Source organism: Panthera tigris, chromosome C1 (assembly GCF_018350195.1).
Source record: "Panthera tigris isolate Pti1 chromosome C1, P.tigris_Pti1_mat1.1, whole genome shotgun sequence".
Taxonomy (NCBI): domain Eukaryota; kingdom Metazoa; phylum Chordata; class Mammalia; order Carnivora; family Felidae; genus Panthera; species Panthera tigris.
This window is the reverse complement of record NC_056667.1, coordinates 184,190,305-184,217,516: the sequence shown is the minus strand read 5'-3', so window position 1 is coordinate 184,217,516 and position 27,212 is coordinate 184,190,305. Positions and strand designations below refer to the sequence as shown.

At 37.3% G+C, this 27,212-nt stretch overlaps 1 protein-coding gene across 1 annotated transcript in view; it reads left to right on the top strand.

The window, feature by feature from the left end:
- Positions 1-127: 127 nt before the first annotated feature.
- FTCDNL1 (formiminotransferase cyclodeaminase N-terminal like) overlaps positions 128-27,212 on the top strand; it is a 171,730-nt gene continuing 144,645 nt past the window's right edge. Inside the window, exons 1-4 of the mRNA XM_042995018.1 lie at positions 128-344; positions 2,213-2,281; positions 3,329-3,416; positions 13,387-13,503. The gene's annotated coding sequence lies outside the window, so the exon portion shown is untranslated. The remainder of the gene's footprint in view (positions 345-2,212; positions 2,282-3,328; positions 3,417-13,386; positions 13,504-27,212) is intronic.

Below are 27,212 nucleotides of genomic sequence, written 5' to 3'. Positions count from 1 at the left end.
CGCGGGGGCGACGACGGCGTCAGAGGCCGACGTCCGCGCGCAGCGTGCGTAAGGGAAGGAGGGGTGTGCACGAAATCCGACTCGGCTCCCAGAGGGGGCGATGGGGGCGTGGCCCTAGGAAAGACGTTTGTGATTGGTGGGTTCTGCTTTGCCCGGGAAGTTCGAACGGAAGTCTGGGAAAGAGTTGGGAGAGCAAAGGAAGAGGGAATGTAGTAAGGACTCTGAAAGAAGGGCAGCAGTTGTAGCGTAGTCGCAGCAGCAGGAGTGGCTCGAAGGTCGTTGTCCAGTAACTGGGTAGAATTTTGAGTATGCTATACTCCCGTTTCAGTAGGCTCACCTTGCAGGTGAGGTGTTGTTTGTTTGTTTTGTAGTTCTTTGAATGTTAAATGAAGGGAATCTCCCTTTTCTCACCAGGTCGTTTTCTTTGTAGATAAACTAAGATTTCTAGGTTGATGAGAATTTGTGGTTAGATACGAAATCTAATGCACCTTTGACTGGTACTGGGGAACAGGGCACATGAGTTGGAACAGGAAAAATGGGGCAAGGCATTAGCTGTTACACAATTGTTGTCCCTGGGGTTTGCAGCCAACAAGATTTGCTATTTTAGGGTTTTCAAAAACCAGTTCGGACAGTAGGAAAATGATAGGTGTCCAACAACCATCTGTGTCCAGTTGTGTAAGAGGAAGATTTGGCCAAATGTATGCTAAAGGCAGGGAGGGGAAGGGGAAGGGTCCAGTATTCTAAACTTCAGGTGCCTGTGAGGCAAGGCACTGTAAAGAGCCCTATAGAAGACAATATTAGTGATGATTGTAAAAATTACAGCCAACATTTACTGGGGCTTTACTGTAGGTCAGGAGTTGATACAATAAAGGGAATCCTCAACTTTCAGTGTTTGTGTCCTGCTCACGGGCTCTCAGGGAAGCCATACATTTACCAGAGTCAGCAAAATCTCAAAGCATGGGCTCTGTTTCTGCCTTGAGTACACATTGTACATCTGCTTTGTTTACAAACAACCTAAAAAAGAGCATTTCAATCATAAAGAGTTTAAAAAAGCAAAACAAAAACCTCCCTGGTTCCCATAAGATTAAGGTCATACAGCCCTGCATGTACCAAAAGCTTAAGATTAGGTAATTTTCTGGAATGTCTTTTATCTAATGATTTGTAACTTTTTATGTAGACCCTACACAAAATATTCCTTCCCTGGAGCACTCTCTATGATGATTGTGCATCCTGGGAAGCTGTCCTAACTTGGGATGAAATAAAACTTTCTTTCTTTTAGAAATTCTAAAAGATTGCTCATTTTGACAAACTAAGAACTTCATATTATTAACTGTTCTGAGTCTGTATATGATTGTGTTTATACATACTGTTTTCTTTTCTCCACATTTCAAATATTAACAAATAGTCTTGAAGTAAGAACACAAATGAATAAATGATAAAATATAATTTTCTTCTATATACTATAGTGACTTCATTGAAGTGTACTATGCTAACCTACTTTGGTTCAAATTATTGGGTTCTATCTGACATCATAATAGTGTAACCAATCAAGAATTAATTATTATTATTAAGTAGGTCTGTTTTTTTGTTTTTTTTTTTTACAGAGTACTGGTTAAAAAGAAACTGAGGCCAATTATATAATTATGAATATAGAGTCGTGTTTAGGAAACCAGCCTTCACTCTATTTTGTGAATCACATACATATTGCTACTTTCTCTTGTTAGGTAGAGGATTACTGAAGTGTAATCCAGTAACCCAAACATGTACATGTACTCCAAATGCAGTTTTTGATTTATGTAGTCTTGTTTTTAGGTTGACCTTTTAACTGAATTTGTCACTACTGAAGAGGATGGAGACGGTGCCTGGTGGGTGGCTCAGTTGGTTAAGCATCTGATTCTTGATTTCAGCTGAGGTCATGATCTCACGGTCATGAGATTTAGCCCTGAGTTGGGCTCTGCCCAGCATGGAACCTGCTTAAGATTTTCTCTCTCCCTCTCTCTCTCTCTTTCTCTCTGCCCTTTCCCTTAAAAAAACCAAGAGGGTGAGGAGTTCTTGTGCTTTAGAAAGATTAATTGTAGTAAATATTAAATACTATAAGTTGTCCCAGTTGTTCTAAGATAATTGAGGTCTTTAAGAAATACAAATAAAGATTTAAAGGGTCAAGTAAAGAAACAGACTGAAATAAGCACAAGGTGTTTTTTTTCCCCCACAGTTAAGGATTTACATAACCCTACAGGAACCACTTCCAGAGAAAATAACAGCTCTTAATTCATTAGTTGAGGTATGTATGTCATTTATGTTAAGTCATTGACATTATAATTCCTTTTCATTGGTCCTATTGATGTTACTGTAATATCTCTTTTCTTTCCCTATCTCCTCTTCCTTTTTCCAGAAAGGCCCAATTTTGTAAATCTCTACTTAGCTAACAGCAGTAGGCACAGACTGCCCACCACTTTCCCCCTTTATTCTCTCTTGGAGATGGGCTTTTCTTCCCTGAAACAGGTCTTGCATATACAAAGTTAGTGTAACCAGTTGTTTGGATTTCCCCTTTGTTTTCATCAGATAGCGGTCTCCACAGGTATTTTAATATGTTTATAGGGCCCAAAAGGCCATAGCTTATCTCTGGACTCTAGACATTGCTCAGGGGATCCTGTGGGGCTTTCAGAACTTTTGTTATACTATTCAGTAAAATAAATAGAAAAAGTTGCAGAATTGGAAGGAATCTGAGAGAGCGTAGTTAATATATATTAAAAAGGATAGCATTAAAATGTCATAAATTCCAATATCTACAGAGGCTAAGCCTGTATCATAAATAGTAAAATTGGCCATGTGTAATACAATAGGGAATGGTAAAGACCGCAGCAAACTAGAAGAAAATAATCATATTTGAAGGAGGCAGTCACTATTCACTGCCAGCCAGTAGTAAAATGAAGGCAACATTTTACCAAACTCCAATTTTTCTTTTTTTTCGAACTCAAATTTTTCAAGAGAAATCAGATACATAGATTTTTATGTGTCATTTCCTAATTTATAAATCTTGCAAACTAATTAAATTTGTATTTAAAATGTTTTATCAAATTAAATGCACACATAGACCAAATTTGGCCTACGGGTCACAAATGTGCAGTTTCTCTACTAAAAGGTAAAATGAATGGATACAGAAAAGCAGAGAATGGGGGAAAAAAGAAGACCTCAAATATGGGTTCCTATGGGAGACTGAATGTGAAAGAAATGGAAAAAGGTTTCTAAAATTTTTTTTTATGGAACTTGAATCAGATCGCATTTGATATTCTTTGAGAGATTCCAATAATGTTTTAAATCTTTTCAGTTTTTCTCGATTTTGGACAGGTGTTTAGCGTGCTTTCATATGCCTCTGTACCAAAATTGGACACTGAAAGGAACGGGCTTCAGATGAGGTATGCAACTCTAGCATATAGTTTTGCCCCCAAATGCCTAACAAAACTAAATTAGAGAATAAAGGCATCTGGGGATTTGGAAGCTTACTTTTTGGCTAGTCTCACTAGCTAAGTGACACTCTTTACACTGGTCTTGTAGCATATGATTTAAATATATACTTCAGCAAAATCCATTGCTTCAGCAACATATAATCACTATGTGTCAAGACCTTATGGATTATCTTTAACACTCAGTGAATGCTAAAATGCAATGATTTAACTAATTGTACTTGCATACATTATACTTAATCCACTATTAAAAAGTTAGGAAATACCAACTAAAAACTTAATAAATCTTCAACAAAATACTAGCAAGCCAAATTTAGCAACACACAAAAAGAATTACACACAAAGTAGGATTTATCCCAGAAAGGCAAGGTTGGTTTCACTTTTGAAAATTAATTAACATTATACACCATACCAATAGAAGAAAAAACAAAAGTGACATGATTATCGTAATGGACTCAGAAAAGGCATTTGATAAAAATCCAACACCCTTTCATGACTGAAAAAAAAATTTTTTTCAACAAACTATGAAATAGAAGGGACTTTTTTCAACCTAATAAAAGATATCTATGAAAAGCTCACAGCTAACATCATTCTTAATGGTGAAAGACTGATGGCTCCCTAAGAACCAGACACAAGATAAAGATGTCTACTCTTGCCACTTCCAATCAACACTGTACTGGAGGTTCTAGCCAGGGCAGTTAGGCAAGAAAAGGAAATAAAAACCATCAGATTGGAAAGGAAGAAGTAAAACCATGCAGATGACATGATCTCGTATACAGAAAATTCTAAGGAATCCACTGAAAACTATTAGGAATAATAAAAAAAGTTCCACAAAGATGTAGGATGCAAGATCAATATACAACTATCAATCATATTTCTGTACACTAGCATTGAACAATACAAAAGTGAAATTAAGAAAATTTCATTTACAAAATCATCAAAAAGAATAAATAGGCATAAGTTTAATGAAAGAGATGAAGAATTTATATACTGAAAGCTACAAAACGTTGTTGAAGGAAATTAAAGACTTAAATAAATGGAAAGACATCTCATGTTTGTGGATCAGAAAATACTAAGATGACAATACTCTTAAAGTTGATTTACAGATTCAGTGTAATCCCTATCAAAATCTGAGCTGCCTTCTTTGTATAAATGTACATGCTGATCCTAAAATGCAGATGAAAATGCAAGGGACACAAAATAGCCAAAATAGTCTTGAAACAAGATGATCAAAGTTGGAAGGCTCCTAATTCTCCCATTTCAAAACTTACTACAAAGGTACGATAATCAAAACAATGTTGTACTGGCATAAGGATAGATATATGGACCAATGGAATAGAATTGAGAATTCAGAAATAAACTTTAAATTTATGGTGAATTGATTTTCAACATGGGTGCGAAGAAAATTCAATGGCAAAAGAAGTCTTTTCAACAGGTGGTGCTAGGGCAACTGAATAGCCATATGCAAAAGAATGAAGCTGTTACCCCTTTCTTATACCATACATAAAGACTAACTCAAAATGGTTCATAGACGTAAATGTATGCACTGAGACTATAAAACTCTGAGGAAAAAAAAAAAGTAAATAATGACCTTGCATTAACTAAAATCTTTTTAGACGTGACATCAAAAGCACAAGAGTCAAAAGAAAAACATAGTTAAGTTGGACTTCATCTAAATAAAAAACTTTCAGTGGCTCAAAGAACACCAGTAAAAAGTGAAAAAACAACCCACAGAATGTGAGAAAATATTTGAAAATCACATACTTGATAAGGAACTTGTATCTAAAGTATATAAAGAATACTTACCAATTAACAATAAAAAGAACCCAATTTTTAAAATGGGCAAAGGATCTGATATTTCAGAGAAGATCTGTAAATAGACAAAAAAGACATGAAAAATACTCAACTCACCACTAGGGAAATGCAGATCAAAAGCACAAGAGATCCCACTTTATACCCACCAGGATGGCTATAATAGAAAAATATAGATAATAACTAGTCTTGGTCGTGATGTGGACAAGTTGGGGAACTGTCAGGCATTGGTAGAAATGCCTGTTGGTAGAAATGGGGAAGCTGCTGAGGAAACAGTTTAACAGTTTTCAAAATGTTAAACGTAGATTTGCCCTGTGGCCCAGAAATTTCACTCCTAGATCTATACTCAAGAAAAATGAAAACATATCCAGGTAGCAACTTGTTTGTAAATGTTCATAGTAGCATTACTCAAAACAGCCAAAAAGTGGAAACAATAAAATGTCCATTAACTGATGAATGAATAAATAACATGTGATATAGCCATATAATGAAATATTATTCAGTAATAAAAAGAGTAAAGTGCTGATACATGCTATAACATCAATTAACCTTGAAAATATCATGCTAAGTGGCAAATACTAGTTACAAAAGACCAAATATTGTATGAGTCCATTTATATGAGGTGTCTGGAAATAGCACAGAAGTAGATTAGTAGTTGCATGGAGCTGGGGAGGAGGGAGACTAGTTAAAAACTACTCACTAAGTGCAGCCCACACTCAAGGGAAGAATTAGGCTCTACTTGAAGGGAAGAATGTCAAAACTTATGGATATATCTTAAAACAACCACACCCAGATTCTACTCTAGTGTATAGAATTCAGAGATCTTTGAACTTAAGCACAAGGGGAATAAAATAAGAAGGGAAGCAGACTTGGCTAAGCCATTATCTATAAAACAAACATAAGATGACTCTGAAAGGTAGAAAAAAGAAAGACAGGCCAGGGACCTTGAGACTCAAAGAATAATAAGATGGTAAATACACTGGATTTTCTTTTTGCCTTGTATACTATAGAATTAAAGAATCCAGCAACTCAGAAACTCCATTAGGCACAGACAGCAAAAGTTTCAAGGAAAGGCTGCTGTCTGTAGGGACAGCAGGAGGGAAGGGGAAGCCTTGCAAGATAGCAAACTTTTAGAAAATCAATGTTCTACTCCAGCAAAATGTCACAGGAAACACTGCGCCACCCAAGAGGCAAAGGCTGAATGGAGAGCCTAGACTTCTACCCTCATGTTGAACGAGGTATCTTGACACCCTTGCTAGGGTGGTGCCAGAGAGGCTCAAGTAGACAGCCTGGACTTTTATCTCCATCTCCAGTACAGGCTTCTCCTACCACCACATTGTCAGTGGATACGATATGGAAATTCAGGACTTCTGCCATTGCCCAGCAATAATGAGGCCACCCCTACCACAGTGTCGTTATAGACTGTGTGGAGAACTGGAATATCTCTCTATACCCAGTAGTAATGAGAAGCTCTTCCCTCCCATCCACTGTCAAAGCAAGCCATGCAGGGAATCTGGATTTCTATCACTACTTGGCAGTAGCAAGCTAATAGCCCTTCTCCCCTGCTGGAATGGTATCAAAGTTTAAAACCAAAGGTTTAAATAAGATACAGAATCATATAATATGAAAAATTCCAGGTTTTGTTTGAAAACCACTTGTCATACCAAGAATGAGTTAAATCTCAAACTGAATGAAAAAGACAATAGATACCAACAGTGAAGTGTCAGAGGTATTATAATTCTCTGGTGAAGAATTTAAAGCAGCAATGATAAAAATGTTTCACCAAACAATTGCAAACACACTTGAAACAAAATTGAAAAAGAGAAAGTCTCAACAGTGCAATAGAAGACATAAAAAAGAACCTACATAGGCACCTGAGTGGCTCAGTTGGTTAAGCATCCAACTCTTGGTTTCGGCTCAGGTCGTGATCTCACAGTTTCATGAGTTTGAGCCCCACATCAAGCCCCACATGCTTGGGATTCTTTCTCTCCCTCCCCCACTCATGCTGTCTCTGTCTCTCTCAAAATAAACACATAAAAACTTAAAAAAAAAAAAAAAGAACCTACATAAGAACCATTGTGGATGGGCTCAAAAGCAGTGTAGGAAATAGAGGAAAGAATCAGTGAACCTGAGGTAGAGTAATAGAAATTACCTCACCTGAATAACAAAGAGAAAATAGACTGAAAAAAATTAAAAATAAACAGCCGTAGAGGGTAGTGAGACTATCACAAAAGGTCTAATATTCATGTCAGAGTTTGGGAGGAGAAGAGGAAGAGAGTAGGGTTGAAAAAGCACTTAAAGAAATAATGGCTAAAAATTTCCCAAATTTAGCGAGACATAACCTACAGATTCAAGAATCTGAATGAACCTCAAGCAGGATAAAGCAAAAGAGATCTATGCCACTGTACATTGTAGTTTAACTTGTGGAAACTGAAGACAAAGGAAAAATCTTGAAGGCATCCAGGAAAAGCTGACACCTGATAAAGGAAATTTTCAACTTTTAACGTTTGTGGGCTCTGCTACTGGGCTCCCAGGGAAGCTATACTTTAACACCAGCCAAGGACAAAGTGACTTGACAAAATTTCAAAACATGGGCTCTATTTCTTCCCCAAGAACATATTGTACATCTGCTTTGTTAAAATAACCAAAAAGGAGCATTCTGAATAAAAGATAAGGAAAAGGAAGAAACTTCCCTGATTCCCATAGGAGTTAAATCATATAGCCCTACGTCTATTAGCAACTTAAGATAAGGTCTGCAACTTTCTGAAATGTTCTTTGTCTAATAATTTGTAACTTTTTATGTAAAAAAATGTATATAACCCTACACCAAATATTCATCTGTGGAGCACTCTCTTTGTCAAGTTTGTGTAACCCCCTCAGCTGTCCTAACTTGGACTTGAATAAAACTTTCTTTCCTTTAGAGATTCCTAGAGGTTTGTTCATTTTACTTCAACACACCTTACCTATAGGAAAAAAAAAAATTGAAATGACAGGAAATTTCTTATCAGACACATGGAGGTCAGAAGGAAATAACGTTTTTCAAGTGCTGAAAGAAAAGAACTGTCAACTCAGAATCCTATACCTGGTGAAAATATCATTCAGGAATGAAGACACATGAATCTACAATTTGAAAATACGTTCAGTTTTTAAAACTTTCATTAGACTCATTTTTCATCTTCTTATTGTAGGCAACAGTTTTGCCAGTTGTTTGCTATCATGTAACATAGGGCATCATTTTTCAAGGCTTCAATATAATTTCCTAGTTGACTTAGTATCCCAGACTCCTTACACTGTCACCAGCCTCAGATATCAATCTAGGTCTTTCTTGGTGGAGGCAGTGGGGAATACCATTATTCCTGACATATGAAGAAAGCAGGTTTTCAGAAAACCTGCTTACTTATCAGAAAACAAACAAAAAAACAGAAATCAAATTCTCAGTTTTAGGGAGGTAGGTGGGGGGATGGGCTAAATGGGTAATGGGCATTAAGGAGAGCATTTGTGGTGAGCACTGGGTGTTATACGTAAGTGATGAATCCCTGAATTCTCCTCCTGAAACCAGTACTACATTATATGTTAACTAACTTGAATTTAAATAAAATCCTGGAAAAAAAATTCTCAGTTTTAGTCCCTAAAGCCCTGGGCTGTCTTTGTTTCTGGGAATCACCTCAGTAGCATTTTTTTTTTTTAAAGCACAACCTTTTCATTTATATTCAATTACATGAATTTTATATATACTGCTTAGAAAAATTTTAAATTTATAACTTTATTTTTAGAACAGTTTCGGGTTTACAGAGAAATTGAATAGAAAGTACAAAGAGTTCCCATATTTCCCCTATCTCCCCACCTTAGTTTCCCTGTATTAACATCTTCTATTAGTGTGGTAACTTTGTTACCATTGATGAGCCAATATTGTTACATAATTATTAACTAAAGTTTATAGTTTGTTTACATTAAGGCTCACTTTTTGTGTTTTACATTTTATGGATTTTGTCAACTATATAATGCCATGTACTGACCATTACAGTATCATACTGAACAAATTCCTTGCCCTAAACGTCTCCTGTGCTCCAACATATTCATCCCTCATCACTCCCCACCCCAAACCCCTGGCAATCTCTGATCTTTTTACTGTCTCAAGTTTTGCCCTTTTCAGAACATCCTATAGTTGAAATACTATAGTATGTGGGCTTTTCAGATTGACCTCTTTCACTTAGCAATATGCTCTTGAGTTTCCTTCATGTCTTTTCATGGTATAGTAGCTCATTTCTTTTCACTGCTGAATAATGTTCCATTGTATGGACTTGTATGGATGTACCACAGTTTGTTTATCCATTCACCTATTGAAGGACATCTTGGTTGCTTCCACATTTTGGCAATAATAAATAAAGCTACTATAAACACTTGTGTGCCGTTTTTATGTGTGTGTGTGTGAACATAAGTTTTCAAGTCATTTAGGTAAATACCAAGAAGTGTGATTGCTGGATCATATGGTAAGGGTATGTTCAGTTTGGTAAGAAACTCAAACTGTCTTCCAAAGTGGCTGCACCATTCTGCATCCCCACCAGCAGTGAGTGCGAGTTCTTGTTCCATGTCCTCACCAGCATTTGTTGTCAGTGTTTTGGCTTTCAGCCATTCTAATAGATGTGTAATGGTATCTCATTTTATTTTATACTTTTCTGCTGACATGTAATGTTGAGTATGTCTTCATAAGTTTATTTGTCATCTCTATATGTTTTCTGGTGAGATGTCTGCTTAAATCTCTTGTCCTTTTTAAATTGGACTGTTTGTTGTCTTATTGCTAAGTTTTAAGAGTTCTCAATAGATTTCAGATATCAATCCTTTACCAGATATGTGCTTTGCAAAGATTTTCTCCCAGCCTGTGGATTGTCATTCCATTCTCTTCAGTTTTTTTCACAAAGCTATATATTTTTTTAATATTTATAAAGTCCCACTAACCAGTTTTTTCTTTCATGGATTGTGTTTTGGGTGTTGTATCTAAAAAGTCATCACCAAGCCCAAGGTCACCTAGATTTTCTTGTATGTTATCTTTAGGAGTTTTTTAGTTTTGCATTTTACATTATTTTTAAGTTTATTTATTTATTTTGAGAGAGAGTTGAGGAGAGGCAGAGAGAGAGGGAGAGAGAGAATCCCAAGCAGCTCTGCACTGTCAGCGTGGAACCCAACATGGAACTTGATGCCACAAACTGTTAGATCATGACCTGAGCCAAAAATCAAGAGTCAGACACTTAACTGACTCAGTCATCTAGGTGTCCCAGGTCTACGATACATTTTGAGTTAATTTTTGTGTAGGGTGTAAAATTATGTCTAGATTTTTTTTTTTTTTTTTTTTTTTTTTTTTTGCATATGGATGTGCACTTGTTCTAGCACCATTTGTTAAAAAGACTCTTTGGTCCATTGTATTGCCTTTGCTCCTTTGTCAAAGATCATTTGATTATCTATGTGTGGTTCTATTTCTGAGCTCTCTATTCTGTTCCATTGATCTTGTCAGTAGCCTTTTAATAATTTCCCTTATTTGCTTATGCTGATTTGAGTTGAATTTTTATCAGTTGCAGCTGAAATATCACTGATTAATTCAAGCACTTAGTACATGCCAAGTACTGTGCTAATCTCTTTACATAAATTTAATCACAACAGTCTTTTGAAATAAATGAGGAAATTTGGGGTTTGTGAATTTAAATAACATGTTCAAGATCATATCGCCAGTAAGTGACCCAGGTCTGTCTGTCTGTCTATATTATACCGCCTGTTAAAGATGACCTTTTAACTCCTCACTCAGACTATTATGATTGCTCTAATAGTTGTCTTCTGCTAATTACTGCCTTTAATTACACTATAGTTGCCTTCTAAATTAAATACTGACTCCTTAGCTAGCATTTGAAGCCGAAACTACTTCTCCAGCTTTTTCCCTATATTCTCTTACGTGTTCAGTGAGACTACTCTGTGATCTTGTATTATACCTTCTGCTTTACTATATCAGTATGTGACCTAACATATTCCTTATACTTGCTGCATCTCCAAATATCACAATTCCTCTTGTCAGAATCCGTCTCAAATGCCATCTTCTCCCTTGACCCTTCTTAATTTTGTACCCCCACCTCACCCCAAAATTGGAACTAGGAGCTCTCTCCTTAAAGTCATCACAGCTTTTTATTTAAACTTCACTTGTGGCATATTTGATGCCTTATGTTTTAGTTATATGAATTTGACTCACTCTTACTACCAGACAGCCACCACCTTTGCAGCTTGTATACTGTGTAGAGCCTGGCATGTATTTTTAAAAAATTTTATTGAGTATATATCTATACCAAAAACTTCACTGAATGCTGGGATGGCCAAGATAAAAGACATAGCCAGCACTTTAAAAACAAACAAACAAACAAACAAACAAACAAAAACCCTACTAGTCTAGTAGGAGAAGCCAGACCAGAATACAATTGTTTTTCTGTGATTTACATTCTAACATGAAAGTAAACCTCCAGTACTGTAGGATGGAGCACAGAGTATGGAGTACTTAATGTAGTGTGAGTCTGGGAAAGAGAAGACTTATCAGATGTCAACAAATAGGAGGTAGACTGCTGAATGGACGGAATATTCAAAAGCAGAGAGGCCTAGGAGAGCATCCCATTTGGAGTGCAAGTAGTTCAGATTAGCTATACTGAAATGTTTGAGTTAAAGAATGTCTAAGGATGAAACCATACAAGTAGGGAACAGCTACATCTTAAAGAACTTTCTGAGTCTTGCAAAGGAATTTGCATGGCATCTCCTGAAGGACATGAAAGTCATTGTAAGGTTTTAAGCAAGGAATTTCATGACCTTACTCATACTTAGATGGATCACTCCAACAGATATGTGCATAAAAGATTAGAATTAGCTGAAACTAATGACAGGAAGGAAGAGCAGGTAGCAGAATGCTACAGTAGTCTAGATAAAATAGGATCTGAATAGGCCAAGGTGAAGAGAGAACTTATTTGCGAGATATTTAGGAGATAGAATTTATAAGACTTGGTGATAGGGTAAAGGAATTCTTTACGATCTCATATTCTGTACACCTGGGGATTCATTTAAACAGTGTCTTTCTCATGCCAACTTAAAGAAGTACTGCTTCCGGGGCACCTTGGTGGCTCAGTCGGTTAAACATCTGACTTTGGCTCAGGTCATGATCTGGTAGTTTGTGAGTTTGAGCCCCACGTCGGGGTCTGTGCTAATAGCTCCGAGCCTGCTTCAGATTCTGTGTCACTACCCCTCCCCCGCTTTCTCTCTCTCTCTCTCTCTCTCTCAAAAACAAATAAACATTAAAAAACCTAAGAGAAAAAGAAGAAGAAGTACTGCTTCCTCTTCCACTGTATAAATTACTGGCATCCATCTCCTTTCTTATCACCAAGAACCACTTTGCCAAGACAGTTTCTGCTACCAAAGGGACTCTCCAAGAAGGTTCTGCCTTATCAGAGCCTCTGGTGCTACCAGAAGGTAAAGGAGCCTCTGCTCACACTGCCACACTTGGGAGAAATATACTTCTAAAATTAAAATTAGAATTCATTTTGTCTTAGGAATAATATTAAAAGATAGGTACTCAGGTACATCACATGTTAAATGGCCCCTTTATGGTCTATTTCAGGAACATATAACTGTTCATGGCACTTCAATGACAATTGCTAAACAACCTTCATTTTAAAAAACCTTGAAAATTAAGTTGAAGGCATCTGGGGTGCCGGGTGGCTCAGTCAGTTGAGCATCTGACTTTGGCTCAGGTCGTGATCCCAGGGTTCGTGAGCTCAAGCCCCACATTGGGCTTGCTGCTGTCAGCCTGTCAGCACGGAGCCCTCTTTGGATCCTCTGTCCTCCTCTTTCTCTGCCCCTCCCCTGCTCAATGCTCTCTCTCTCTCAGAAAATAAATAAAACATTAAAAAAAAAAATAAGTTGAAGGCTCCTTATAGATACTGGTGTACCTAGGAGTAGGGAACATTTCACCTCAGCAAGAAGGAATGTTTTATTGGTGACATTCTTTGGAATTGCTGTCACATGATATTAATGATGATAAAGTTGACCTATTTTTAGTCTGCTTGATTATTATCTTTAAATTTTCTTGCAGCCAATGCAGCCCTTGTTGCCTGCTCTTAAAGCTGCTGCTTCTAGTCTTCCTTCCACCTCACTACTTGGTCCAGTGCTGCTTATATATGAATTAGAAGTTGGGAAATGGAAATTCAAGGTACGTTGTAAGACAAAAATTCTGAAGGAAAAAAGCCTAAACATGAATCTGTGTTCTCCATTTTACCCACAAAATGATCTGGGGCTACTAACAACTTCTTTGAGCATCAATGTTCCCATCATTAAAACAGGGTCAAAACATTTATTTTGTTGAAGATTAAATAGTGTCATCTATTTAAAGCACTTGGCTCTTAGCATACACTCTCAAAATACTAATTCTTTCCTGTAGAAAACATTTTCATATTCTCTGGGTGCCCAGGTTGTTTTAAATATTTACTTGTTATGCTTAGGGAATTCCTAGTCTTAATGTAAGTGCTGCTTCCCCAAGGTAAGCTCTGAAAATGAAATTTCCAGACTCTCGCAGCTAGAGCGCAGACATATGACCTGGGCTTCAACATCCAGCACACCTGCATAAGACTTTGACTGGAAGTTAGTAGCTTGAGGAAGGAAAGATTCTGCTTGTAAACCAATTTGCTGGCAAAGGCATCAGACATTTGGGAGTGGGAGTGTTCGCAAGGTTAAATTCCTAGTGCAGAAGTGGCCCTAGTGGGCAGTAGAAATGGCAGCAGTTGCTTTTAGTGTTTGTTGGAGTAGTTAGTAGTGGCTGTGACCTCACTGGGCCAGTTCCATGGAGCAGTTGTGGGCATTGTTTTTGGGAGCTCAGTTCCACACTGTCCCTCCAGCCTCCCAGCCATTCTTTAAATCCTTCTCCTCTTAAACTTCTTTTCTGCTCTGTCAGCCAGAATTAGCTTATGTTTCTTACAACTGGGAGCCCTGGCTAATCTATGTGTCTTCACTGGTATTTCTACCTGTAAGTAACAGGCCAAGAAGAATGTCAAGATAGAGCAGTGATGATGTAATGTATAGCCACCTTAAACAAAAGTACATGGTTCTAGAAAGCAAATCTTAGAAAAGTGTAATGAGCTATAATTGAGTGGAGATTGAAGAATAGCTTTTGAGGAAATTATAATATTAGAATACTTCTACCAAGTTTTTCTTTCTCTGTTATGTTGGAAATAGTTAAGAGACCTAGATTTTCATGCTCCCCCAAAGAAATTATTTCAGAACCAGTTTATTAAACAAACAAACAAACAAACAAACCCATTTAATCCCTGGATGTCGATTCTGCAGAGCAGTCCCAAGTGAGTTTATCAATTCGAATCAAAGCCAGAATCAAAATAAATCAGGCATTATATGGCATATTAAATTTCTGGAGCTCAACTCAGTTCCCTTAATCTCTTAGCAGCAGTAACAGAGTGGCAGCTCTCACTCATTGCAGTGGGGAAATAACAAAGCAAGAGTAAAATTGCTGTTGCAAAATGAAGCACATCACCACATTTCCATCTAATGCATTATAGTTCATGAATCTCCCAGGAGCCAGAAAAACACAGTGAAGTCTTTAAAAGTGAATCCAGATGTCAGCCATCACCATAGCAGTGCTTTAATTATCAAAAAAACAAAGAAATAACTCCTTAGGTACATTCTAAGCAGGTGTTCCTTCACAAAAAAACAGAATAGCTGAAGAAACAGCTGTGGTATTATATCTGCTTCAGACTAAAGAAGAAAACTACAACCTAAATAACAGACTACCCAGAGGGAGCACAGAAAAATCACAATTATTAGGATTTTGCAAGTATTAATCTATACAACATGATTGATTAATGTTAATTACTCCATTTTACAGATGGGAAAACAGTGCCTCCTATAGCAGCCATTTCTTTTTTTTTTTTTAATGTTTTTATTTATTTTTGAGAGAGAGAGAGAGAGAAACAGAGTGCAAGCAAGGGAGGGGCAGAGAGAAAGGGAGACACAGAATCCGAAGCAGTCTCCAAGCTCCGGGCTGTCAGCATAGAGCCCAACATGGGGCTCGAACCCAAACTGTGAGACCATGACCCGAGATGAAGTCAGAAGCCTAACCAACTGAGCCACCCAGGCACCCCTATGGCAACCATTTCTAATTCAAAGTCTGTCAGTCTGGGACAAGTTCGCTACTTAATAAATTTATTTTGCAAGATTTTTTTAAGTATACTGATAGTATGGGATTTTTTTTTTTTAGAAAACATATCTCAACAGAAAATATCTTCATTTTGGGAAAATTAGAACATAAAGAACACAAAGGAAACCTTTAAACCATCTCTAATAACTGCTATTTTAAACTGGAATTTTAAAACTAGGTCCATGCTTGGGCTTCAGAAAATCTGTGAACCTCTGAAACTAAGCAAAAAATGACAATGTGCATTTTTCTTGGGTAGGGATCTATGTACCTTTTATCAGGTTCTCAAAGTGTCATCATTCAAAGATTAAGAACTGTCTATCCTTCTGGGCTTTATCTATGTGACTCTGAGCAACAAAGATACCAAGTCATGGCCTGAAAAAGAAGGTAGCCTTTATCTAAAATATTAAATGGGCCAAAACGAATAGTTATTTCTAAAATTTGGCTTCGCTTTTGTGCATTAGTCTTGCTAAATTATGGAATATTAGGAAAATATTTACTTTCTTAAGGGTTTTATTTTTTGTTTTTGTGGGGTTTTGTGTGTGTGTGTGTGTGTGTGTGCGCGCGCGTGTGCAATCTTGACAGCTGCTGCTGTTTAAGCAGAAAAAGAGATACTTTTGCAACTCACATTAGTGGGAAGATGTGACAATAAAGTGTCTACAAGGAGTAGCATAGCCAAGGTGGTGATATTGGGGATGAATAATTAAAACCTGAATATACTTGATGGCAGAGGGGAAAAAAGCCAGTTCAAAAAGAGTGAGGAGATAAATGAGGGAATGAAAGAACTGATAGCATCTTTTGGATGCATAAAAGAGCTGGGAGTAGGGCTTTGTGACTGAACATGAGAGGAAAGTGTTGGACCACGTTCCTTTGATGTTAATGAAAGAAGAAAAAGGAAAAATATCGAGAGATACCCTGTGGTGTAAAACATAGTAGATGGATGGGTTATTTGATGAATTATATCATCCATGCAACAAACTTTTAGTGACAACTTACTATGTGTGAAGCACTATGGATAGAAATAGATATAAGAAATAACTCTTGGCCCAAGGAATTTACAGCATAACTGGGGAGACAAATAGAAATGAGTCCTGCAAGGTATCAGAGTCACAAATCGGGAATAGTAATGTCTGTGAGATCATAGTGGGGGTGGTCAGGAAAGGCATTAAAAAATGGTACTTGGGGCACCTGGGTGGCTCAGTCGGTTAAGTATCCGACTTCAGCTCAGGTCATGATATCACAGTCTGTGAGTTCGAGCCCTGCATCAGGCTGGGTGCTGACAGCTCAGAGCCTGGAGCCTGCTTCAGATTCTGTGTCTCCCTCTCTCTCTGACACTCCCCCATTCATGCTCTGTCTCTCTCTGTCTCAAAAATAAATAAACATTACAAAAAATTAAAAGAATGGTACTCAAAATGGGTCTCAAAATATGAATAACCATAGAGGAGAGAAAAGACAATGCAGGAGAAGAGAGCAAATACAAAGGGACGAGAAAGCATAGCATGGGTAGAAAAATGCCATATGCATTGACATGGTGGGGAAACACAGGACTCCATAGGGGCAGGGCTGACAATGATGCTGGTTTCTGCAAAAACCCAGGGAAAAGGAAAAGATCCTCAGCTAAGGCAGTGACAAGTGGGGAGAGGGAAAAGAGGATTAACTTGAGAAATATTTAGAAAGTAAGAGTATCAGGATTTAGTACCTTTTGGGAAAGCCATTATGAGCCCTTGCCAAAGCTGCATTACCAACAAAGACATTGATAACTTAAAGTTAGAATCAAAATCCCACCCTTCTTAACAGACTGCAAGAAATAGTTCTCTGTTTACCTCTGTTTATCTCTATTGGGGCCAAGCTTCCCCAAACGCCCACCCTTATACTTCTTCAGTTACTAGCCCCAGGGCCCTCATGATGCAGGACTCAGGGAGTACTATTTACGTTGTATTCTATGTGAATAGGACGCAGGGTACAAGATGAATGATGACCTGCTTGTCCCTTCCTTAACTCCCAAATCCTTTCACTGTGATCTTCAAAATGCCCTCCAGAGTGTCTTACTCTGTGATCAGCAAACTGTCCTACAACCTCAACTTCTTGTTTGGATGCTTCCTTGCACAACTGAAAGCTGCCTCAATTCTGAAGTCCTTGCTGTTATTGCAGCCTGCCCATGTGGAAGCTGTCTTATCTTGCACACCCAAAGCATCTCGGTCCAAGAGGTGGAGTAGATGGCTTTGTATCCATGGCCTCTTTCGAACCATTTCACACCCTTCTTTTCTTTCTTCAAAACTCATTCCCACTTCTTCCCCTCATCACCAATATTTAATGTTCTCCCTCCCATCTTAACCACTGAAGACTTCAGCTGTTGATTCAGTTTTTCTCTTCATCTCCTTCTTTGCCATCCCTAGAACTGTGTCATTCGTGTGGATAATTCATTATCCACCTGCTTTCTCAGTTTTTGGATCTTCTCACCTCCAACAACTATTCCTCCATTACATCATAGCCATACTACCACAGTCATTTTTTTGAATCGATCAGAACCAAAGTTTGGTACCACTGAAATCTGGGCTGTTGACATCTGGCTTTGGGCCATTATCCTTTTATCCTTTTATACTCTTTTCCTGTAGAACTCCCCCAGCCACAATCTGTCTATTTAATTGAGATTCCCAGGACCCTGATCCCACCCATTTTCATTATCAATCAATCCCCTTTTCCCTTTACCTTTTGTGTCTGGCTTAAATTATATGGGCAATTATTATGATGACTCCTTTGAGAATACCTATCTTTGCTTCTTTATTCATTCTGCCTGGAGAGGTAGAGAAACTTGTCTGATTGGAAAATTTAGGAAGAGTATACTGGCTGTGCTCAGCTCAACTTTTCCTTTGTCCCTTTGGTGATAAGGCTGCCTAAAAAGAGGCTCTAAAGGCAGGCTTTTTCCCTGGGCAAAGATGGGAAGAGGCCTGTTCTGGACCAGTGCTGCACAGTTCTGGGTGAGCAGGTTCAGCATTAGGAAACTCATTTCTGTTTTCTCTTTTGCCCCTGGTGTTTCAGCCATACCGGTCTTTAATTTCCTAGAAAAACCAACTCTTTGAACCTTACTGATTGTGGCCTTTCTCTACCTGGTTTACTCTTTTTTCTGCCTTTTTTTTTTTTTTTTTTGGCGAGCTCTTAATTTTTTCAAGTTTCAACTTACACTTCTCTAAAGAAGTCTACCCTGACTTCACTATTTAAGGTAGGTGGTTGTCCTCTCATTATTCTCACCTCAGCCTCTTGTGGAGTTTGACGTGAATATATTGATCTGGATCTCAAAGGAGAAGGTATATGCCAATTAGGATTTAGACATATGGAGGCATATAAGATGGCCCAAGGAAACAGTGTTGGATAAGTGGAAACAGTGTTGGCCAAGATCAAAACTCTGAAGAATCTGTAAGAATTATCTCCAGGAAGAGAAATTCAGTGATGGAACTTGAAAATGAATGGTCAGAGAGATAGGAATTCCTTAAGACAGGTGAAGAGGGGAGATCTTTAAGGAAGGTTTAGTTTACAGTGTCAAAAGCAGTGTTGAAAACTGTCAAAAGGAATCCAAAGTTGGGGCCTGGGCCTTTGTTACCTTTGCAAGAGAAATTTTAGCATTAAGTATGGGAGTCAGAGCCAGATTATACAGTGCCTTGGAGACTAAACTAGAGATGTGGAATAATTTAGAATAAATATTTTTGGAAAGTTGGCAATGAAAAAAAGGTAAAGCAGAATGACTAGAAGGGAACTTAGGACCAAACAATTAGTATGAAGACTGCTAAAGATTTCACCAGTTTTGGGGCGCCTGGGTAGCTCAGTAGGTTAAGTGTCCAACTTCGGCTCAAGTCATGATCTTATGGTTTGTGGGTTCAAGCCCTGCATCAGGCTCTGTGCCGACAGCTCAGAGCCTGGAGCCTGCTTCAGATTCTGTCTCCTCTCTCTGCTCCTCCCCCACTTGTGCTCTCTCTGTCTCTAAAATAAATAGACATTAAAAAATATATATTTCACCAGTTTTATAGGTGAGAATATCAGGGAAATTGATGGTACAGATAGTCTAGGTAGCTACAGAAGACAAGAGGCAGGAGGGTAATCAGCCTTTCAGAGGAGTAGCTAACTCCTCCTAACATAGGAACACTTCTTCCTCTGACCCTGGAGGGAAGGATACATATGGACATAGATCATGTTAGGAGACAGATGGACAGGAAATCCATGAAGGAAACAAGACCATCAGTTGAGAATGTAAGAGTCGGGGCCCTGAGGAGAATGGTAGAAGTTTATAGTAGCAGCTTGAGGTGGTAGGTGAGATGAAAGGGGGAATAGTAAAAGGATCAGCAAATAGTATTAAAGCTCCAGCTGAGACCAGTGTGAATCTTTATCCACTAACTCAGGTCTACAGAAAGTACCATACTGTTTTTTAAAGCCAATTTAAATTTAACTCTGGCCCTCAGATTAGTAAACCTGGAGAGTAATTCATTCTCAATCATTAGTGGGGCTCCTAATAATTATACAAAATTGTACAATCCCAGAATTGTACAAAAGCTTCAGAGAGCCTTCCAGAAAACTGGATTTAAGTTATTGGTTCATTCTGTTTACTACTAAAATAACCACTACTCCAAAATGTCCACTGACAGAAGGATGGATATATAAATTCTTGTTTATTCAAATTATGGAATATTATACAACATTGAAACATAAGCAAACTATAACCAAAGGCAATAACTTAGGTGATTGTCAGAAATATAATGTTAGTAAAAAAGTAAATTACAGACAAACATAAGGTATGATATCATATAAGTTCAAAGACATATCAAACTAAATGTGATTTAGGAATATACACACTCATTTATAGAAAAAGCTATTTTGGAAAGAAAAGGAATTATAAATAATAAGATAGGTAGTTACTTCTGGAAAAGGTGATAAGGATAATCACAGAGAGACTGGAAGGATTTCCAAGGTAATGTTCCTTTTCTTAAACTGGGTGGTAGCTATATGGATGTTTATTTTTTTTTTAAATCATACATATTATTTTATATGTATCATTTTATATGTGTGTGTATTTGCACTTATATATACATATATTCTTTTGTAAGCATGAACTATTCCATAATTTTGGAAATTCACCGTAAAATAAAATAAAGTGAATTTATTAGATTTCCAAATTGTGTCTCAAAGCTTAAGAAAAATTAGTTTTACATTTACAACTTGAATAAATTGGCTGCTATAAAAAGCACAACAGTTGTTAAGTACTGGGGTCCTCTTCACGCATAGAAGCACTTTAGAACATTTCAAAACTCAACTGGCACAGTCCATACCTTTCTTTCTGGCTGCCCTTTCTCCACTCCCCAATGGGGTCCCTACCACAATATTTTTGATGAATTTTAGCTTTTACAAAAGATGGAAGAAGTTTGAATACATGGAACTTTTTCCTTTAAATCACACCTGACAAAGGGAACCGTAGCTACAAAACTTCCCTGATAAAAGGGATCCAAAGCATAGCTGTCTGCTTGAAATGGAAGGAGAGAAAAATACAGGGAAATAGAGAGAGGACAAGCACAAACTAATAAATTGAATTACTCTGCTATAGATGTTTCATTACGCTTTTATAATTTCTTTTTCCCCATTCAATTTTTTTCAGGATTTTTACCATTTATGTGATCCCTTCCTATCAGTGTTATAAATAGTATGTTCATTTGAAAATGCCATATGCTATTTTAATAGTATTAACAGCCAGAAGCTTTTCTCCTCTCACACATATTTTTTCAAAATGTTTTTTAAATTGGTCTATTCCTGAAAGTTAGTCTTTCATCCTGGCATCTGAGTCAACGAAAGAGCCTTAAATCATCCCTAGTGACTTTATAATCAAATTTCCCTCAACGAAATCCTTGTGTGGGTATTTGCTGACTTAAAACAAAATCTCCCCACTACAAATTGCCCTTTAGGCTCTAAGTTCTGTGCTCTTCCCTTAAAAAATTCTGCATAGTTTTTTTCCTTTGGCAGAATTTTCTTTTATGGATTTTAAAGTAATAATTAGGCAAGAGACAAATTTCAGAACACCCCTGCCTTCCTTTTGTGTGTGACCTTCAGTTTTCCTCCCTCGTGTATTCATTCTTTTTCTCCCTGTACCTTTCGCTACTTTTCCTTTGAACTCCTCCCCTTTTCTGAGTGCGTAACTATTAATTCTCCAATTTGCAAAATAAACATATGAGATTTGGTATTTGGTTGCTAATCTGCCCCATATTTTTGCTGCATCTCTGTTTTGCTTGTCTCTAGTCCCTTTTCAATTTTTGTCCTGCCTCATTCCAAACATAATTTTCTGCCTTGTGCCAAACACATTTTCTCTTGGTTTTATTCCTTTTAAAACTTTAACTCTCTCTTTCTTGGCCATTATTTGAAAACTTAACAAAAGTTATTACTTTATAAATTTTAACTTTACAAGTCATTAACTCACAAAAGTTATTCTATTATTTGAAACTTACAAAAATTTCTCCTGGGACCAAACAATAGATTTGATCTCTAAATTCTCATTTAGTATTTTATGATAAAGGTGTAGTTATTACCCACAGTTTACAGATGGCCAAAGGAGGTATAGAAAGGAAATATCTTGCCATAAGCCATATGTTAAGTCTGTGAGAAAGGCAAACTAGATCAGAGATCAACTGCCCCGCATCTACCAACACCTGGTGCACTGTCACCCGAACCACTTTATTCTCAAGAGGGATCTAGGGACCATCTGCATCAAAAGTCATCTTCATTGCTCTTCTGCTCTAGATCTGAGGATTCAGATTCAGGAGATAAGGCCCAGAAATCTCCATTTTTAACAACCCCAAAGTCATTCTTAGGCAAGGAAGGAAGGAAGGAAGGAAGGAAGAAAGAAAGAAAGGAAGAAAGAAAGGTAGAAAGAAGTGGAAAGAAGAAAGGAAGGAAGGAAGGAACGAAGGAACGAAGGAAAGAAAAAAAAAATAGAGGAAAAAAGCCACTGCTCTATTTTAGCTTTGCTTCCTAAGACAGTGAAGGAACTAATCCTTTTTGTGTATATATTGTGTGTCCAGTATTGTGGTCTATTTTTACATAGACATGTTATTAATTGATTTAATTCTATAAAAATCCATTGAGATAGTTCTTATATTCATTTTATAGTAGAGAAACTAGGTTTGAGCCAAGGTCATTAAACTGGTAACTAGAAAAGTCCATGTCTGACTCCATTACCTTGGATTTTAAGAACCATGGCATGGTACTTGTTTTAAATTTAGCATAAAGAGCTATCAGATATAATAATGTTATCATATATATGGGATTATATTAATCCCATAGTATACTGCTGACTACAAAACAGATCAGTTGATTAAACTCATTCAAGTGTGTCTGCTTTTTTTATTGATATGCTTGACATAAACATTATAGTAGCTTCAGGTACACAACATCATGATTTGATATTTGTATATATTGTGAAATGATCACCACAATAAAATTAGTTAACATCCATCGCCATTCATAGTTACAATTTTTTTCTTGTAATGAGAAATCTACTCTCTTAGCGACTTTCAAATACACAATACAGTGTTATTAGCTATAGTCACCATGCTGGACATAATATCACCAGGACTTACTTACTTTATAACTGGAAGTTTGTACCTTTTGACCAGCTTTACCCATTTCACCTACCCCCAAATCCCCATCTCTGGGCAGTCACCAATCTGTTCTCTGTATCTATGATTTCAATTTTTTTTTTTTTAGATTCCACATATAGCTGAGATATTTGTCTTTTTCTGCCTGACTTGTTTTACTCAGCATAATGCCCTCAAGATCCATCCATGTTGTTGCAAATGGTAGGATTTCCTTCTTTTTTATGGCTGAATAATATTCTGTTATATATATGTGGCACATTTTCTTCATCCATTCATCCATTGATGTACACTTAGGTTGCTTCCATATTTCAACTACAGCGAACATAGGGGTACAGATATCTTTTCCAATTAATGTTTTTGTTTCCTTTGGATAAATACCCAGAAGTGGAATTGCTGTTTTCTATAGTGGCTTCACTAATTTACATTCCCACCAATAATGCAGAAGGGTTTTCTTTTGTCTACATCCTTATCCAAATTTGTTATTTCCTGTCTTTTTTATAATAGCCATTCTCACAGTGACATCTCATTGTGGTTTTGGTTTGCATTTCCCTAATGATTGGTGATGTTAAGCATCTTTTCATGTTATCTGTTGGCCATCTGTGTATCTTCTTTGGAAAAAGGTCTATTCAGATCCTCTGCCCATGTTTTTAATTGGATTGTTTGGTTTTTTGCTATTGGGTTGTATGAGTTCTTTATGTATTTTGGATATTTATCCCTTGTCAGATACATAATTTGCAAATATTTTCCCTCATTCGGTAGGTTTTCTTTTCATTTTGTTGATGGTTTCTTTTTTTGTGCAGAAGCTTTTCAATTTGATGTAGTTTCACATGTTTATTTTCACGTATGTTGTCTTTGCTTTTGGTGTCAAATCCAGAAAATCATCATCAAGACTGATGTCCAGGAGCTTACTGCCTGTGTTTTCTTCTAGGAGTTTCATGGTTTAGGTCTTATGTTCAAGTCTTTAATCCGTTTTGAGTTGATTTTTGTGTATGGTATAAGATAGTAGTCCAGTTTCATTCTTTTGCATATGGTTGTCCTGTTTTCCCAATATCTTTTATTAAAGAAACCATTTATTTCTTTATTGTGTATTCTTGGATCCCCTGTTATAAATTAATTGAGTGTGTATGAATGGGTGTAGCTCTGGGCTTTCTATTCTGTTCTATTTATCTATGTGTCTTTTTTTTTTAATTTTTTTAAAAAGTGGATTTGTGGGGCGCCTGGGTGGCTCAGTCGGTTAGCGTCCGACTTCAGCTCAGGTCACGATCTCGCGGTCCATGAGTTCGAGCCCCACGTCGGGCTCTGGGCTGATGTCTCGAGCCTGGAGCCTGCTTCCGATTCTGTGTCTCCCTCTCTCTGCCCCTCCCCCGTTCATGCTCTGTCTCTCTCTGTCTCAAAAATAAATAAACGTTAAAAAAAAATTAAAAAGACCTTTTAAAAAAAATTAAAAAAAAAAAAGTGGATTTGTTTTTTTTTTGAGAGGGGAGGGGCCACAAAAGAGGGGGAAAGAGATCATCCCAACCAGGCTCCACACTGTCAGCACAGAGCCCATTGTGGGGCGTGAATTCACAAACTGTGAGATCATGACCTGAGACAAAATCAAGAGTCCAACGCTTAACTGACTAAGCCATCCAGGTGCCCTTATGTCTCTGTTTTTGTTTTCTTTTCTAATGCCATATTGTTTTGATTACTATAGCTTTGTAATATAGTTTGAAATCAGGAAATGTTATGTCTTCACCTTTGTTCTTCTTTCTCAAGATTGCTTTGGTGTGAGAGCCACGACTTTACCTTTTCCTGAAAATTATCTTTTAATATAGGAAACATATAAACAAACACAATGACAAAAGAATTAAAAATTATGAATATGCTAACTATGTCAAAGAATCATGATCACATGCTAGTCATAAAAGCTACAACGAATTGTTCTGGGTGCGGAATGCCTATTTTTAGTTCCTTCTACCAAGACTATGAATGCAACAGCTAGAGGTAGAGCTGCCACATCAAATCACAAACTAGAAACTGAATATTGGAGATGATAAGAGCCTGAGTCTGAATGTGTATCCATAATATTCTGAACTGCTTTCTAGATTTTAGATAAGAAAGAAACTTCTCTCTCATTTAAATTCTGTAATTTGGGGTTTAGTCTCTCACCATTGAACCTAATCCTAAACAGTAAATACTTCTGTTATAAAATTCTATCGTGATAAATATTAATGATTGTAAAAGTTAACAAAGCTATATTTGGTATAATTTAGTAAAATACTCATTACATTTACATACAAAAAATCATTACATTTAGTAAAATACTAAATGTAGTTTTTTGATAGTATTAATGCATGTTAATGTAGTAATGTAGAATGTAGTATTTTACTAGTGATTATCATATATGTTACCATTTTTATAGGTTCTCAGTTACAACAGTTAAAATTCTGTTTTGTGGTTATCAAACACAGGAACTGTTTGTAGCACACTTTGAATGTACAATGAACTCAAGGTGAAAATGACAGAAAACCATTGTTAAAATAATTATTTCTGATTCCATGATAACTTTTTTTTTTTAATTTTTTTTTAAGTTTTATTTATTTATTTTTGAGAGAGAGACAGAGAGAGTGAGTGGGGGAGGGGCAGAGAGAGGGAGAGAGAGAGAATCCCAAGCAGGCTCTGTGCTGGCAGCACGGAGCCCGACACGGGGCTCGAACTCACACACTGTGAGATCATGACCTGAGCCGAAACCAAGAGTCGGACTCTTAACCGACTGAGCCACCCAGGCGCCCCCCGTGATAACTTTTTAGAGATAACTTTGCTATGTCAAAACCAAAATGTGAATGCTATAGGACAAGTAATACATTGAGACAACAGAGGTACTCTCTTTTCCCAGAGTTTACAGTTAGGTTTCCGGCTCTACTGCACCAAAGCCAAATGTCCTATGTCTGTATTAAGTACTCTAGCAGCTTTAGAATTGGAACGCAAGAATTAGGTTGTAATATTGGATAAAACTGGAGCTAACAGGAGGAAATACGAACTCTTGGGGAAAGTTCAAGTATCAACTAAGCTAGTCAGAGAATTAAAATTTATCATTATAATTGATACTTTGAAAAATGTCTTCTGAAGAATTAAGTGAAAATCCTACACTCCCTATTCTAGAACATGACCCATTATGCCCATGGTTAAAATTATTTTTCCACCTTGCCCTCCTCAGAGGGACAGCATCATATATGTAGGAGGTGTTTTTGTTACTTTAAATCTATATCCATTGTATATTTAGGGAGTGGGTAGGTGGGTGAATTTGGAAACCCATAAAGAGCAGGAAGAATCAAACGGTGTGATTCAAAAAGGGAAATTAATGTTTTATAACTAATGATTAGGGAGCCAGGAGCAAGCTGAGGGCAGAGTACAGGCTAACAGCCCCCCACCCCCAGGTGGGATATGTGTGATATTCCTCAGACACTCCTGGATGCCCAAGTACAGGGAAAGGAAAGAAAGCAGATGGTTGGCTGATAGAGATCACAGTCATGCAGGACAGGAGTTTCTTTCAGTTTACGGATAGCTTAGTAAACTGCAAGAAAAAGGCCATTTTATCCATAGCCTAATCTCTAGAAATTTATAGACTCCATTTCCTGGAGTCCTAATATCACTCTCATCAAGATGTAAGGGGGTTTAAGTGCTTGCCCTGGTGATGTGGGAAACAAAGGCAAATGAAAAATTAAATTCCCTTACTGCCTACAGCCCATCGATGAGTCCTTGAGACAAGCAGAGTGACCTTCCTCTAGGAGCTCAGTTGCCTCCATGATACTTGCTAGGGGCAAAAGGGAATCTTGGCTTAACATTATCCTGATCTCCCACCCCTCAGGATCCTGTGAGTCTCCTTAAATACATAAAAATTCCTTTGCAAACCTCCTTTATCTTTAACCCCCAAGTATATGTCGGCAATTATACTCCAAGCATATGGCCCCTGACATACATCTGAAGGATCTCATGATTGAGGTTTTACTAAACAGTAATAAATGATGTTTTCCTAATAACAGCTAGCCCCTCAAGGTCCTGTTGCTTCCAAAATTCCTTAGAGACTTACACTGTCCCTAACCCCTTCCC